The sequence below is a fragment of the Chelon labrosus genome (genome assembly GCF_963514085.1).
Source record: "Chelon labrosus genome assembly, chromosome: 6".
In the NCBI taxonomy this organism is placed as follows: domain Eukaryota; kingdom Metazoa; phylum Chordata; class Actinopteri; order Mugiliformes; family Mugilidae; genus Chelon; species Chelon labrosus.
Window position 1 is genome coordinate 19,694,290 of NC_140342.1, and position 16,790 is coordinate 19,711,079.

The following is a 16,790-nucleotide window of genomic DNA, read 5'->3' on the forward strand; positions in this document are numbered from 1 at the left end:
TCCTTGATGGCAGCAGCCATCCCCAGCAGGATGCAGCCACGCACACAAAAACGCTTCAGGAACAACTAAAAAAAAACATGAAGAACTGCACAAGGTGTTGACCTGGCCTTCAAATTCACTAGATCCCAAACTGATCAAGTATTTGTGGTATGATACACAGAGGCTCCTCCCCTCAACCCAAAGGACCCAAAGCCCCTCCACTAACAACATTGTGTTACCAGACACCACAGGACACCCACAGAAGGCCTATGTCCATTCTCTGATGAGCCACAACTGTTTGAGGCACAAGGTAGACCTACACAATATTAGGAAGGTTTTCATAATGTTATGCCTGATCGGTGTATCAGCAAAAGGTTGTCTGAAACTGTCACAGTATTAAGACAGATACCCTTCAATAACTGAGCTTTATTTGAAACCATATAGAGTACTATATGATGATATAATGCCATCAAAATGAAAGGCAACGCTAGCTACAGGCTGTCAATGCAGAGCTATGCAGCTGTAAAAGAGATCTACAACGCTTAAGTGAGCTTAAATTAGACCCTCTTTAAGTTACGTGTGCACTGCGGAGCTGTATTATATAAGAGATTGTATATATCAGATTGGATTCAACCCAACATCAAAGGACCGGTGCACGGATAAAATAAAAGGTACCACGTCTGCGCATAGCCCGTTCTAATCTTCGATCAAAACTTTCGAACCCACTCCCCGAGCACTTTTCTGCTGACTTATAAAAACCCCCACTCCAATTTTGCTGAATGAAAATGGCAGCGTCAACATTTGGATTCTTTTTTTTTTTACATTTTGCAAACCAACCAGTTTGGGACCAAGGTAAGAAAAACTGGTCACCTGGAATTTGACACTGTGCAAAACACACGTCGAAGCAGTTCTGTAAGCCGTGGTTTATGAACTACCAGCAACGAATTAAGCTAATTGTAACCTGACTGCTTGGTGTCGTACCTTATATTGCCGCCTTCTATCAGATAACCTCCAAAGGTTAGTCAATTGGAGGTCCAATTAATTTTTCAATTAAAATAATCTCACTTATTTCCTAACTTGCTGGACTTTACTTTGATGTCTGTTTGGCTGGTTGTGGTACTTGGGCAGATAAAGTATTACTTCCTGATCAGATCAAAGAGTCTCAGATTTGTGCAAGCACAAAAGCCTAGATAACGCTTGCAGCAAGCAAAAGAGAAAATGAGAAATGAAGATACATATTAGTGTATGTCTTGTTAATAAGTAATTATACCTGCATTAGCCTATTTTTTTTAAAAAGAGTAGAATATATACAAAGCATGGACAAAGTCATGACTGTCACTGCACGGTGAAAAGACAAGAATTCAATGTCAGGAAAGAGTAAAGGCAACTGATATATTGCATAGGGCTTTCTCAAATCAAAGACTGATTATCTTTTTCCTACTTTCAAGAAGATGACACAAACTTAAACAGCTTTCTTTATTGTCATTGGATAAGACTCTCAGCAGTTCCCTTGCTTTTCACTTCAAATCCCTTCTCGTGAGCTCTGCACGGGTGGGCAAGTCTTGACTCTTTCCTCTGTCACTTCAGAGTTTCATACATGAAAAGCAATCATGCACACTGCCATCAATCTCCTTCCCCAATTACTCTGAAAATGTTCCCTGAGAACAAAGCTAAATGTGGCACAGGCGGTTCATTTGGAGCTGACTAACCTTGGTGTAATACTCAGGGTTAAATTTTAACAAACCAAACATCAATGAGTAAATGTACATTTTTCTGCTAAATATTACACTGCATAATATCTCAAAAGCTTCTTGAGTATATTTCCATTTAGCGTTTTGTTTTCACTTCACCAGCCCCAAACCAGTGAGTGCACAAAAAGCCAACAAGCATTAATAGGCCCGACAGGCGCATTATCAGGTGCAAGAGATTTAACGACTCCTCTGTAGAGGCACATTAAGCTAAAATATGATCCATCACACTGCTACAGAATGAGAGAAAGCCCACAACATTTTCTATTTCATGCGTCAAACATAAAGTTAGCCTTTACAGTGCTCAGTTCACTTCCTTACAAGGAAGAAATAAAGGATTAACCATTCCCTGGGAGTTCTCAAACTTTGGCCCAAATCACATGAGGTGAGTTAGCACAGAAGACTACACAGCAAAGCACGGAAAGGGGGAGAAAAACAAGCTAATCAACATGCAGAGACAGGAAGCCGAGTGAGTTGGAGTCAAGCTGCCAAGCCGCCAGATAAAGATCTGTCTGACACAGGGCCTTTTAAATAATCCACTTGTTAAGTACACCATTTAGAAACATTAACAACCAGCTTGGAAAAGGTGATGTTCTGACGAGGGTGGGGGTAGGGTTACGGGACGTTTAGAAGATGGATGAGGTTGGTCAGACTTCATGCGGAGACCTCTAAAACAAACAGACTTAAAATGTCACTCATTAAAACCCAAAGCCTGTGCTGGTGATCCAGAGTCTCCTCAGAGACGACACGCAGGCTCCCCTTCCACCTTCACGAAGATCTTGCGTAACGGTGGCGAGAGACGGAACTTGGGACTTTGTATTGGGACAGACTGCTACACCAGAAGCAGGTGATGTTAGCTAAAACATTCGCTGTCAGTTTGCATTTTAGACGCTTGACAAAGTAAGTCAAATCCAGTTTGTGCAGGCCTTGCTTGCAATCTGACTTTCCCCACCCTCTGGTTCTACCAGGAACTGTACTTCTGATGACAGAAAAGGGCAAACTTGATGTGCAAATGTGCTGGTTATTCCCTCACGACTACCACTTCACGGCACAGTCTGTCTGTTTCTGTGTAATCCTTGTTGACTTAACAATGAGTAACTGATACCCCTTTTGCGTGTGAAGCGTAAGACCATCTCCGTCTAATGCAGAGGATCCAGCGTGGGAATCAGACAGGAGTTTGACATAAAACGGTCTAGAACATTCTTAGCCCTTCTGAGAGGCTCTGTGAAGTTGTTTGCCACGCTAATTGCTTTGTGACAATTGAGGGCTTAAAATAAATCTGCACCATTTGAAGTGACTTAAGCTTTTTCAAATAGTTCCAGTTTACCCTGCAAATTAATTGTGTCACATACCATAGGTAGTAATATTACCTGGCTGACAGAAATTTTGAGCGGCTCGGAGGCCCCCAAAGTTCAGACGTGAATATAATGGTTGGAAAACACGCAAATGCAAGCAGCAGACTTTCTTAAGACTTGACCGTCCAAAGGAGCTTAACCACACACTGTTTTACAGGGAGGTATTCTCTTCTCAGATTCAAGATTAAAAAGAACAATTTGCAGGAGGCAATTTCTTCCTCTTTGACAATGGTTCCTACTTCAAGTCAAGAATAAGATTCATATCTATATATAAGCTATGACAAAGAAAGATAAAGGTGAAAAACTGCTTATCTTTGCGCTGACACATTAAGAACAATAGGCCGCTGCTTCTGCTCTACGACTACACCCTCTTGGCATCTCTCTTTCTATTTCCTCTTTTAGATGCATGGCCGGAGTAAACTTAAACTGCACAGCTGCACAGGCCGTGTGCAGTGAAGTGGGGAGGTGTGAGTGCACTTGTGTGTTAGTGTGCATGTTCAGGCATGCAGTGGATGTAGGGGCTCATACCTATGCCGGAAACGAGCGCCTAACCACTCTTGAGCTATAAATCAGGCCTTGGTCAACCTGGCCAAGAGCATTTTCAAACCCATTTGCAGAAGATAATGCCAGCTATTCCTCCCAGCCCCAGGGACGGGAGAGCCAGCCTCATGAATCATTGCCCTTTTAGAGGAGCGGCAGCATGGAGCTCACCTTGCTGTGTCCATGGGGTCCTCTTGACTCTTCCTAGTGGGCAGGAACAAAGGGTGGCGGTGGAGGAAAATATTTGAACTACGACCAAGAGATCCAAAAAATTAAGTTATGGAAACATAATGACTGAGAGCAGACAATAACCAGGTTTAGATGATGAAGGAGGCAGTGAGACCTCTACAGTAAACTACTGCCACGCTGCTGTGTAGGAATACAATACTGCCAAACACCCAAGGGGATAGGGGAGTAAGTGACAGTAACAAAAAGAAAGATTTCACATCTGCTCAGTAAATGAAACATGTAAATCCACCATATCGGTGTATTAGTGCCACTGAATCAGGCAATTTTACTATGTGATTGCAATGAGACATCATCGCTTGAGTGTATTCATGTCATAGTGACGGGACGGAGGAAGTTTTAAAGGAAAAATGCAGATATGAGCATAAATGTCACACAAATCTTTATCACAATTTATTACAAAACACAAATTGCAAAACTTTTTTTTGGTAATACCATAGGATGCATGCAATAACATAATAGATTAGAGAGATAGCTTCACCATGGTCTAAGGCAATGCCATCATTGAATGTACAAATGCAAACTCTGTGTCTCAGTAATTCTGGGTTTATCCTTTCATAAAGACGTCATTGGACAGCAGCTTCCTCCCTTCAGGGGTTTGATATGAGGAAGTCTTTATCCTCCGAGCTTGCAATGGATCAAAACTGGGATCACTTTAACTTTCTGAATCTGATCAGGCATGCAGTCATGGATGATCAAGTGTCATCCCAAAGGATTTCATGTCCTTTAATGGTACATTTATTTGAATGTGTACTTTATATCCATGCATGTGTTTTGGATAATGGATAACACTATATTTGTAGCTAAAATCTGTCTCGTAGCAATTTCAGCAAATTAGCACAGGCTTTACTCCTGTGAGATCAGTGTTTTTTGTTCATATGCATCTGTTATGATAAACAGACGCATAAAAATGAATAAATAAATACTTATATACAGGTATATAGACGATCTACGGCACCCGTGAAAATGCAGAGACGGAAAATAACCTGTAGACCTTGCTGAAATGGAAAACAGCCTTTTATCCCATGTCCGTAGACATTAAATATACAATAAATTCCATTTAGTGGAGACAGAGCAAAATGAGCTCCCCTCCCACCACCACCTAAACCACTCTCTAACCTCATGCTGTGATATTCCATTACTTTCTGACTACAGTTAGGAAAATTCGACATGATTTCAGCTCTGCACTGTGGTGTGTAACCTTGAAATGTACTTATTGTGAATCTGATGAATGCTGGTAATGTGCAACTGCGCACTAGGTCATTTATATTATCATAGTCCATATTTATATATATATATATATTATATATATATATATATATATATTATATATATACAGGATACAGGAAACAACTTATCATGTTGGCCACTGCAAAGACATTCCATTAAAAGCAAGTTCAAAGTCCCAGTGCTTCTCCGTTCCCTGTTGAAGAGAAATGGCAAAGTAAAACGCATCCCTGATGGAAAGCATTATGCGCTGCTGCCTTATCTGTGGGCAATTTTCTAAATTTAAATAGTGATTAATTTCAGTGATGCACCATTAATATTGATGGTCTAAAAGCACAAAACTATTTGCAGCTCCAAAACTTTTTACATGTGCATCCATCTCTGCTGTAATGTCACCACTCTAAGTATTTATTAGGGATGTCCAGACCCTTTTTTTTTTTCCTGATACTGATCTTTTAATATTCAGTATCGGCCGATCCAGGTCTTTGTATTTTCCTATATCAGGTATGCACTGTGAGGCTAGAATAGCGTTGTCAAAGCTAACGTAACGAGGAGAGTTTAGCTCCAATAGACGATAAACTCCATAACAGTCTTTGTAATATTTGTTCGCCTAGATGGAATCTATAGCAAACTTATTTTAAACGTAGCGTTCAGTGTTTGCTGTTGCTTCTGTGCTGCTTTTCCCTGACCGTACTCTCTTGCAACCACCTTGCGAAACATCCACTTTGCACAATTTACAAATTTCTGTCTGACTGACTTCATTTCATTCACAGCAAAGCACTTCCATAGAGCAGACATGTTTAGTCAAGTGATTTTGGGTCTTCTTTTTCTTTGATTTTGGCAGCTTTGACGCTAGCCAATTGTCGATAGAACAGAAAACGACGAAGATGTTTCGATGCTACAGGGACGGGGTTTTGGTTTATGGTGGACCTACAATAAGTAACTACAAAAGATCGGGCTTGGCTGAAGCCCAATACCGTTCTGAATCGATCATTTCAAAAAATGCCTGCCCCAGTATCGAGCTTGAGATACCAATTGGGACATCTCGTTTAACAGCACAAGACTAATTCTTTACAGTCTGACCGTGTGAAACATTCCTCACACATTTAAACATTTCACAAGCACAATCTACGTACAGCCCTGGGAGTAAATTATTTACAGTAAGTGGTCTCACACTTAAGTATTTAAAAAAAAAATTTAGCTGTGGGAATAGTGCTCTTTTAAGCATTGCTCCGTCCTTAATTCAGTCACTGAATTATTACATTACATGGCTTTATTAGAGTCACTAGTCTTCACTTGTGTCACAACACTAGCTGTGGAGGCTTTGGAGAAAGTCAATGCTCAAAGCAAAGGCCAAAAGCCAAGACAGGATTTGAACAGCATATAATTTAGTCTTTATTGTATTTGTTTTGTGTGTCCATCACGTTGTTTTGTGTGTGCTGTGATTTATGTGAAGTGGCTGCAATCTTTTGTAAAGTGAAGCGTCATCTGTGCTGCGTTAATAAGCTCTAATGGCTTTAATGTAAAAGTGTTTCGGGCAAGAAAAATCTTCTTGTTTATTACCAAGTGCGCCATCTTTATTTGCTGTTTTTACTTATTCATTACTTCACCATGAGCTCCAGTCTGACACAATGACATGCTGTCAACGCTAATGGTCTCTGATGGCATCAATGCCCTGTCAAGAGGACACAGTGGGTGCTCAGAGCCAAGGCCCTTGGTAGCCCTCCACGGACGAAGAGCTGTCATCTCCGTCCCTCACTGCCAAAGGGCCCCACCCCCACCTCCCTAAAATCCTATCCATCTGCCATATCCGTGGGACAGACGGAGTGCAAGGCATGCACTTTTCGGCCATTTACTGTTGTGCTTTAGCACGCCCAGCTAGTGGCGACGGAAGCTCCTGTGTCAGAAGCTTCACTTGCCACAATCAACACATGGTCAGGAACTGAATTTTTGTTCCTCTGTCGGGGGAAAAAAATAAAAAAAAGCATTTGGCTCGTCTGGACAAAATCACCATATTTTCAGTCTTTACAAATCAAACTGTCAGCCATCAGCTATAGGCTAATGCAACTCAGTGAGTATCCTGACAAAATGTCATGATATACTGATTTTTAATCCCCTTTTTTTCCCCAGCAGTCAGCATCATTTCTTTTTCACCTTAAAAGTGCACACGAAATCTGTGTGTGCTTGTATAACCGTATTCTCGGCAAAAAAAAAACGGTAATGGCTTCGACAGATATTCCCGTGAGCAAAAGAGCTTTTAGAGAAAAAAGCTATAGTGTGCTGACAGTCTCCTTGTGAAAGAAAGCGCACAAGATGCAACCTGCAGAGCCACGATTCTTAACATAAATGGAAAAACTCCATTAACACTGTCAAATACTGCCCGTCATGCAACTGCGTCACAGCATGTTCATTATGAATGGTGAATAATAAAGAAGGACATGTCCACCGTCTCTTGAAGGACAGTTAATCTTAACCACTGAATCAATGTTCATTGGAGAAAACTGTCTCACTGTTAACTACACTCAATCTTTAATCTATGCATGTGACATTTTGATCCAGCTCGATAAGAAGGCTGGCTGTTTGACCTTCAAGTAATGTTCTGCATCAATTCTGGGACGCAACCTGTGTGTTTGTGAGAGTACGTAATTAGATGAGAACCTGAAAAGTGTAGGTAGACAATGACAAGCGAAACGAATGACACCAGCCGGTGAACCGTTGCTACATTTGTCCCCATCCTGCGCTTGCCTCAAATGAAAGAGTGCATCATCTGTGCACTTCTGCTGACTGGGCAGATAGATGAACAGCCAATGCACCGAGGTCTTAACACGTGTGTCGCATACTCCTGTCAACACCCTGGTGCATTTAACAATACATAAGATGTGATAAAAGTGTCTACAGTGCCATAACCTAGGCTGAGCATGCACAGAATATATGTTAGCATCTCCAACCAAAGAGGTAATAACCCACAAGCGGCAACTGACACGAAGCTATTTGGACTCTAATGATTCATAAAATTCGCACTTGGATTTGATGCATTACAGTGGCATTATGATTTCATATATTTTCAACCCCGCGAAACGAAAAAGGGGCCGCATGAGAACGAGGCTCGTGTTTCCATTGTCAGTTTACCATGGCACTCAACTTTATGAAAGTATAAAAGTGTAATATCCGAGTGCGAAATGAAACAATGGGAGTTTTGTCCCATTTCAAGTGGTTTCTCAGCGGGATGACACAAAACAAAAGCGGCACTGAGAAAAACAGAAAAAAAAAAAAAAAAAAAGAGCACACGCAGCGGCCAACCAGGAGACACACTTCAGATGGACGGATGGATGAACAGACTCGGACTGAATGGTCACTTGTTTGATTCATCACATGTATCCAACCAGACACACTGCACCAAGTGGTGTTAAATTGTACAACGTATTTTTGCACCCAAAGGAGGCGTTGTCATCAATCTACACACAGATAGTTCCACTTATTAATTCCAATATGCAACTTATGGCCACACTGATTTAATAATGACGGAAACAAGCCTTTGGGTTTACTCTTCTGAAGGATGAAGGCATTTAACAATAGGTGTAGTTTTGCCAGAGCGCAACAGAATGACTGTCCATCACTGTTTTCTCCAAGACAGGAAACAGAATAGAAATAATACCAATGAGCCCTGAAGTATATGTGAATGTATATATACAAGACAGCCAATAAAAAACAAACTTAGTGGTCAGGGATGTCAAATTTATATTTAAGGTTTGTGAATTGATTCATGACGTCAACTCATGCAGCGTAATATGTAAAAAAAACATTCCACCTTAAAGTTGCCGGCAACTTCCAGTTGTATTTGAGTGTAACAGGCGGTTTGGACTTCTGCGTCAATTTGACGCCGTAGCTACAGCAACAGCCCAGACCATAGGCAGACCCCAACGTCATAGCCTGACATGCACCTCCCCAGAAATGTAACTACGCGACGTAGACCACAAGAGCTGTGATTGGTCCACTTTGTAGTTGCATGTTTCCGCTTTAGTATTTACAGCTACTTCTCCAGCTCCGCAATTTTCAAAGTGATTGTTTTGGATGAATAAAGATGGAACACATCGAGGAAAGGTTAACTCTGACTTGTCTTGCGCGAAATTTCTGCAAAATCTTGACAAAATTTTGAGTGGCGAGCCAGACTGACGAGTGCACAAGTACAAACGGCTCGCACCGGCGTAGGATATATGTGTGTATGACTCGGAAATGGGAGAAGCAAACACACAATTGGTTGACGTGTGACCGAGCAAGTGGAGCAACAAAAAAAAAAAAAAGTTGTTGCGTCTCGCCCGTCACATAATGGCATATTAGCAAGTGAGACATCAGTTTGTCGCCATCTCTTCCACTGAAAATGCATTGTAGCTTGGTACTCTCTCGCGGCTAGTGTGGACGTAGCATTAATGAATCATAAAGTCAGTTTAACGTTTGATTGTGTGGTTCAGTTTAGTTGAGGAATCTATAAAACACCATAGGAGAAGCAGTTACATAACCTCAAGGGTGCACTCAAGTACTTGAGATGCTTGGACGAGCAAATACCTCACATTTTTTTCTCAAAGATCGATAAGTTATCAAACTTTTCATTTTTGTTTTAGTTAAACTTTTAAAAGGTTTTAAGATGAATGCACTGCAGGTACAAAACTCACACTGTACTGTATTACTTTAATGAAAACCCCTTTTTTTCCCACACTATCAGCAGCATTGTCATGTGTAATCACTTCACTCATCAAGCACACAGCACAAATCTGTAATTACTAGGTTGGGTTAGAAGAACAATAATTTATTTTTCTGCTGAAGTTAAGACCAGTGTGATAATCACATAATTATTGATATTTAAGCATCAGTAGTACCTAACAATAATGTCATGAATATAATCCCAACAAATTTCAAATGTATCGTCATCACTGTCATCATCTTTTTGTATCTTGGAGAATGAAGAATGAAACGCTTGAGAACATCAGTAAAGACAGGTAAAGCAAACAAACAGATATATAGATATTCTAATAAGAGAACCAAGGATAGATTATGAAACAATGACAAACGCCGGAAACAATGCTCTTTTATGTGCTTGCCGGTTTCAGGTTTTAATTAGATGGCCTGTGTGGTGAGAATGCAAAGCCATCTGGGACCATCTGAGATCACAGGGACGGCAGATGAATAGCAACAGTTTCTACATCTCACTGTGGACTTTGTTATGCATACCAATGGGCTAACTGCACAATGTGTGCATGATATTCCACAGTTGTCTTGAGTTCTCTTTCTCACATCAGAAAATCTCTCAACGGGGGAAAGAAGCAGAAAAAAAAGAGCAGTGATATTTTGGGGCTGTTGGCAAGTAATAATCTAAGGAGCTAAAATATTGAAGTCGTGATCTATAAATTCGGAAATTTGCATGAGAAATCCAATTCAGTGAGGCAAATATGAAAAGATTATGCAGCTTTAATGCCAACTGAGGCCGTATTGATTGTGTTATTTTCACTTTGTCATATTTATAATGGTAACTGGTAAACAGAAAGTTGCAGATTTGCGGATTCAGACCATCTTTAACGTTTTTGGACACCTAATTTAATGATAGGTACTGCAACACCACCATCTCACCCACAGTCAATATTCTTTGCTGGTGGACTATGAAGCAGCTGCACTCACTGTTGAGTTTTAGTCATTAACAGTGGCATTAACAGAAATCAGAGGTTCATGCATCAAATACCGACAAACTTTCCTCGTTAGTCTTTACACTTTTATCTAAATGGAAATCTCGTCCCCTCGCCTATCATTAGCACTTTGACTCTGTAATAAACCACGTGATTTAGATGGTGAGAACTTAATTAAGGCTGCTCGGGCCATTTAAGCAACAGCTATCTTCCAACAAAGTCAGCACAAGACTAAATGTCCCAAGGTTTGGACCAAGGATTTGCACCACAGTTCTGACTCACTCCTAATGGCTGAAGAAAACAGCTTATCCACTTATAGAGGAGGCTGCATAATCAAAAGCAGACAGCCCCCCTGCATCTAGCTCCTTCTGTCTAAATGAAAAACAGACAGAACTGATTAACCTAACATTTGACCTTGCAATGTCATCTATATGCACATATCCAGTCTGCAGCACGCACATACTTTCAAGTTAAAAAAAAAAAAAAACAACAAATCACACAAGGATTTGATGAAAAGGGAGCGCTCGCGGTAGCACGGGCCATTTTTAGAGCATGTGTCTGTTTCCACTTTCCCAAATGCAGGGGTGCCCTGTAAAACACTGGTGTAAATGGTTTATAATGTCACCAGTGGACTCTGAAATGGGAGACCTGGTTTCAATCAGCAGTCAAATTGCTCCTACATTACCCTCGTAGACTGAGTAGTAAATCACTCTTTGCCTCTATGCTGCTGACGTTAAGGAGCAGGCATTGTTAAAAATCCACCATGCGTGCTACTAAGAGCACCCTGTCTCTATGTGGGGATGGGATGCTAAGCAGGACAATAGCAGACGCTTGCAGCATCCCTATTGATGCAAGAGAAAAAACATCCTGATCCCCTAGGCAGAAAATTCAGCACACTTCGTATCTGTCTCTGAAGCCTGATACCTACAGTAACCGGCCTGATTTGCAATAGTGGATGCACATTTAAGCTTAGAAACTAGCTGCTGCAATGCCTGTGCCAGAGAACCATCACAACCAGTCTGAACCAGTTTGCCTGGTTAAAAAAGAGTTCTTGGTTTCTCTGTGCCAACGCCCTGACAGTGGGCCAGTGAGGCATCTCGGAGTAGTTATAATCCCCCATAAACCAGAGAAACGCTGATCCCGCCCACCACAGACCAACACACTATGGGCAAAACCTTTCATTAGAACTCCAGGGCCCTGAAATTACCAAGATTTTACCCATATGGAAAGCATGAGAACGCGTCAGCTGGGAGAGGGTTGTGCCGAGTGGTTTTTCAGCATGTGGCCACAGAGGAGCTGGAGCTCTTTAACAGTGCCATTCAGCGCGGGCCATGCCAGCGAGCACCGTACAGGAGGAAGCCGAGGCAGATGCTCTGGCTAGCGGCCCCAGACCAGGCCTGCTAGGAAATACCCTAAGAACATACAAACATTCACACGGGCCAGGGGATGTACGCAGACCAACTAAAACAACAAATAAAAAATACAGCAGAAAAATGTTGATACAGCCACTGGAAAGCAGTCTGTGCCTTTTAAGTGTTTTAAAAATACTTGAAACATGCAACACAAGTGACCTTACTTTCCATGAAACGAAAACAAATTACCCCAAAACAACTGAAACTGAGATGTTAAAGACCCTCCCCGGACGTCCTGAATCTATGAACATGCAAATATGAAGTGTTCATGCTTAACTACTGAATTCAATATCACAGAAACTCAACTTTCAGTGTGCAATGCATGCTTAATGTCTCCACATGACATTGTACACCAATCAGGCATAACATTATGACCATCTGACTAATGTTGTGTAGGTCTCCCTTATGCATCCACAACCGTTCTGACTCATCAGAGAATGGACATGGGCCTTCTGAGGGTGTCCTGTGGTGTCTGGCAACACAATGTTGATAGTGGGGGGTCTTTGGGTCCTATGGGTTGAGGGGAGGGTCCTCTGTGGATCAGGCTTGTTGCAATGCATCCCACAGATACTCGTGTTGTGCTGTTTTTCTTGTTTTTGTGCGTGTGTGTGTGCCTGTGTCAGGTTGCATCCTGCTGCCATCAAGGACTGTCATTGCTATGGGGTGGGGGTGCCTGGTCTGGTCTGGTCTGGTCTGGTCTAGGTGGGTGGTACATGTGTAAGTGTACCACCCACCAGGTCCAAAAGTTTCCCAGCAGAACACTGAATTGTCACAAGATGGTTAGTGTTATTCACTTCTCCTATCAGTGGTTTTAATGTTGTGGCTGATCGGTGTACGTCGCCTGTTTGACCACTACTGCCTTTCAGGATAGTTGTGATGTCTGAAATCCTGCTCGTAGAAAAGTTCCACTTTCAGCAGGCGGATTTTAAAACAGCTTGCTCGGGGGTCATGCTCCAAATGTACGTCATTCTGTACAGTGAAGCTCAGACGTACGAGTTACACCAAAGCGCATTTCTGAGTGGAGAGCGACCTTAAGGTTATGTGATTCTTTTCACCATCGGCAGAGAAAACAGAAGTAAGACGAGATTTTCAATTATGCTCAGCTGAGAAATAAATAAAATGCTGCTTCTCCTTCTAAGCCATACACTCACCTGCCAGTTCATTGGGTACACTAGTGAAAAAGAACTCATTGAAATATTACAGGCCTAGACTCAGTCTTAGCTTCATGAAGGTTACGGTATTCAGCATTTATTTAAAATAACATAAAGAGCTGTTGATTCAACTTCATCACGGAGGCTGCAGCAAGTAGTACTATTGAGTTGTATCGTGTAGTAGCGACGCATGTTTCTAATATTTTGATGACCTCATTTTAGTCAATGGGCTAGGTTAAATAACAGGAACACTTTTGTGTTTAATACAATACAGGTTAACAGCACCACAAAGTACACCCTCCACAATGATGATGCTGTTAAATCACCACCTTCCTTACGCTGTTTCAACATTAAACTGAACATTACAACAGCCGCGAAGGAGGATTTAGTGCAGGACTATTACATTATAGCGTATTTGTTTTTATTAGTGCACCTCATGAACTGGCAAATGAGCGAACACGCAGGCAACGACAGCACAAGCTTTGCCGTCAAGATGGCTCAACCGTCAGCTAAACTTGCCTAAGTGTTTCTCTGCAGCTTTTGTTACTATGTATGCCTCGCAGATGACGTCACCAGCTAAGGGCCTGCACGCCGCTCCATCAAATGAGTCCGGGAGAAAGACCTTTCTGGCACTAGGAAACAAAAGAAGAAAGCAATGCAGCCATCCATTGTGGGCCACTCTGTAAACCCCTCAGGAGTCATGGTCAAATAAGTCTCCACTGGAATCAGTTTTGGTTTGAGTATAAAGTAGGCCTAATAGCTTGTGGGAATGAGTCATTATACAGCATATAAACATCTTGGTGAAAATATTAATGCGCTTCAAAGAAAAAGCCGAAATTCCTTGTGCGTTAACTTTCCCGGTGCACAAGAAGAGAGACTAAATAAGAAAATGAGCCAGGATGAATACAGCAAAGAAACCCCACAGCTTCGCCTACGATCCACGATCAATCAAACATGCTTCAGCAACACGGCATCTATCAGGCCTGTCAACACAGGTTTAAATGATAACATATCTGTCCACTAGAAAACAACACATACATCAGAATGCTAGAGCAGAACAGATGTAGAAAGAGCCACCTTGCTTTAGGGAAGGCGTCACATTAAGCAGCACGTCGTCTGGTGAGATAATCTAGATGCAAAAGCTACATACAGTCATAATGCATAGACTGCAACCTATAGGACATTTATGTATAAAAGTACCCTGAACCGAGAACTGAATTAAACCACGTCACTTTCTTTTCAGTCAGCAGGAGCTGAAGGTTAGAAACTCAGACATGCAGCAGGGCCTAGCTTTCAGTTGCAGAGAGTCTCTGATGCAATTCCAAGAAACTAACCCACCCTGTACCACCCTGTTACAGTTTGGCTCACGGTTAGGTCTCTTCATTGTGCCCGTGACAGCTTTAAACGGATCCGTGTATTGATAAATGATAGCCATGAGGCTACTTCGGCATGTCACTCACCCTGCAAAAGTGCTCCCAGTCCCTTCTTTAAATAAACCCAAGAGGGCAGAGGGATTGATGCAATGCTGAGGAGAATCCTTTCTGTATGTCCACCCAGTTAGGAGGGGGAAAAAAATACTAAATTCAGACGTGTTCAAGACCTGAATGGGCCTCTCTGTTATAACGTGAAGTGAGCCACCTGTAAATGCTGTCACAAAAATGCGATTGAACCGGAACATTATTATTATTATTATTATTATTTTGGCCACAGCTGCAAGGAGCACAGACATCAAACCTGCCTCTGCAGCCGGTGCTGCAGCAGCAGCAGCACACATTTTAAAAGCAGCACGACTTGACACGTACATGACAGGAGATTCTGCAACTGATGGGCACAGGAGAACTCCCAGACTCTGTGTCTGATCATGATAAATAAAGAAAGGGCAAAGATTTCGTGCGTCGGGGGCGCTCGGTGTCGTGGACGCGCACACTATAAGTGTTAAAAAAAAAAAAAAGAAGAAGAAGGAAGGTCTGCAGAGAGCCGGGACCTTCTGGCAAATCATTTCTAATATAACGGGTCAGAAAATGGGAGCAAATCATTACAACGCAATTAGGCACAAAAAAAAAAAAAAAAAAAATCAGGGTGACGACGGGCTCGCACCCCGCAGACCACCACTGCTCCCATTTATTATTTATTCTCGACAGATTTTCTGCTTCATTGGAGATTTCACCCCCGGTCTCAGACTGCACACACGTCCATTCATTTATTATTTTATTATTATTATTATTATTTGTGCTCACTTAAAAAGTGCATTCAAATCAGTTCCGCTGCCAAGTGTGCGCAGGCATCGACAATCACTCCCGAACCGAGTGACCGGGGTTCGTATCCAGCCTCCTCTTCTCTACCTTCACCTCAACGTCTTTGCAGAAACGAAACCCGAACATTTCAGCGCGTCTCTGCTTATTTTATTTTTTATATTTTTTAAATAAAAGTTGCAATAAATTGAGGTGTTTGCACGACTAAAACAGCAACCAACTGTGTGCGTGGCTGCCTGGCGTTACAGCCCCCTTCTCCCCACAGACGGAGCGATATTATTTGACCGTCTCAACACTTTCCAGCGTTTTTCGAAGTGTTTCCCGGTCCACAAAGCGTTCCCATAAAACACCCATGCTGCTGGCGAAACACCATTAAGTTCGGCTCAACTTGACGAGGAAAGAAAGAAAGGGAGAAAGAAAGAAAAGGAGCTGCGTCTCAAGTTCAATTGAAAAGAAGATAACGGTGCACACTTACTGAATCTCCTCTTTGTCACCGCCGTTGGCATTTCTCTCTGCTCCTCTGAGCCACCGCGTTTAGTCCCGTCTTCAGTTTGTAGCAATCCACTTCATGTAACGCATAAGCAGCCACGGGAGTTTTGAGCCACAGTAAAAGAAAAAAAAAAAAAAGAAGAGGAAGAGGAGGGAGGAAGGGGAAAGATACGAGTCCTCTGCCAGGGAAACACGAGGTCCTGTCCCGGTCGGTCGGTCGGCCGGCCGGGGGTCGTGGATACTGGATCTATTCGTGGCAGCTCCCGTGTCTCGCCGCTAACGGGTTAACGTCAGCCACGCTCAAAGTGTTCAGCGCCGCTGCGGACACACGCGAGAACAAACGTCCCCCCGCTTATTTTATATATTCATATATATATATATGAATCTTGCTTCTCCTTTCTTGCAAGTTAATTCCTCACAGAACTCAGCGCAGGGTCCTTCGCTGCAGAAGCAGGAGCTGTGGACGGCAGGGAGTTGTTGTTACGTCTCCCTCCACGCAGTCCTCCACCCGCCCCCCCCCTCACGGTCACGCTTCTCGCTGCCTAGTCTGTGGAGGAAACACATGCAGGTCGGTCAGCAGGATTTTCGGATTCACTCGGCTACACTCGCGTCCGTGTCCGTTCATCGCTGCCCCTCAAGTCCTGCAGCCTCTGAAACACAAAGCTTTCTCAACCCCCTCCCCACCCATACTTATTTGTTTCAAAAACACTATATTT

The 16,790-nt window shown here is 42.4% G+C and overlaps 1 protein-coding gene across 1 annotated transcript in view; it reads right to left on the reverse strand.

Moving 5' to 3' along the window:
- Nucleotides 1–16,494, reverse strand: part of LOC311489465 (receptor-type tyrosine-protein phosphatase F) — a 164,006-nt gene extending 147,512 nt beyond the window's left edge. Inside the window, exon 1 of the mRNA XM_084546553.1 lies at nt 16,061–16,494. The gene's annotated coding sequence lies outside the window, so the exon portion shown is untranslated. The remainder of the gene's footprint in view (nt 1–16,060) is intronic.
- Between the last annotated feature and the right edge of the window lie 296 nt (nt 16,495–16,790).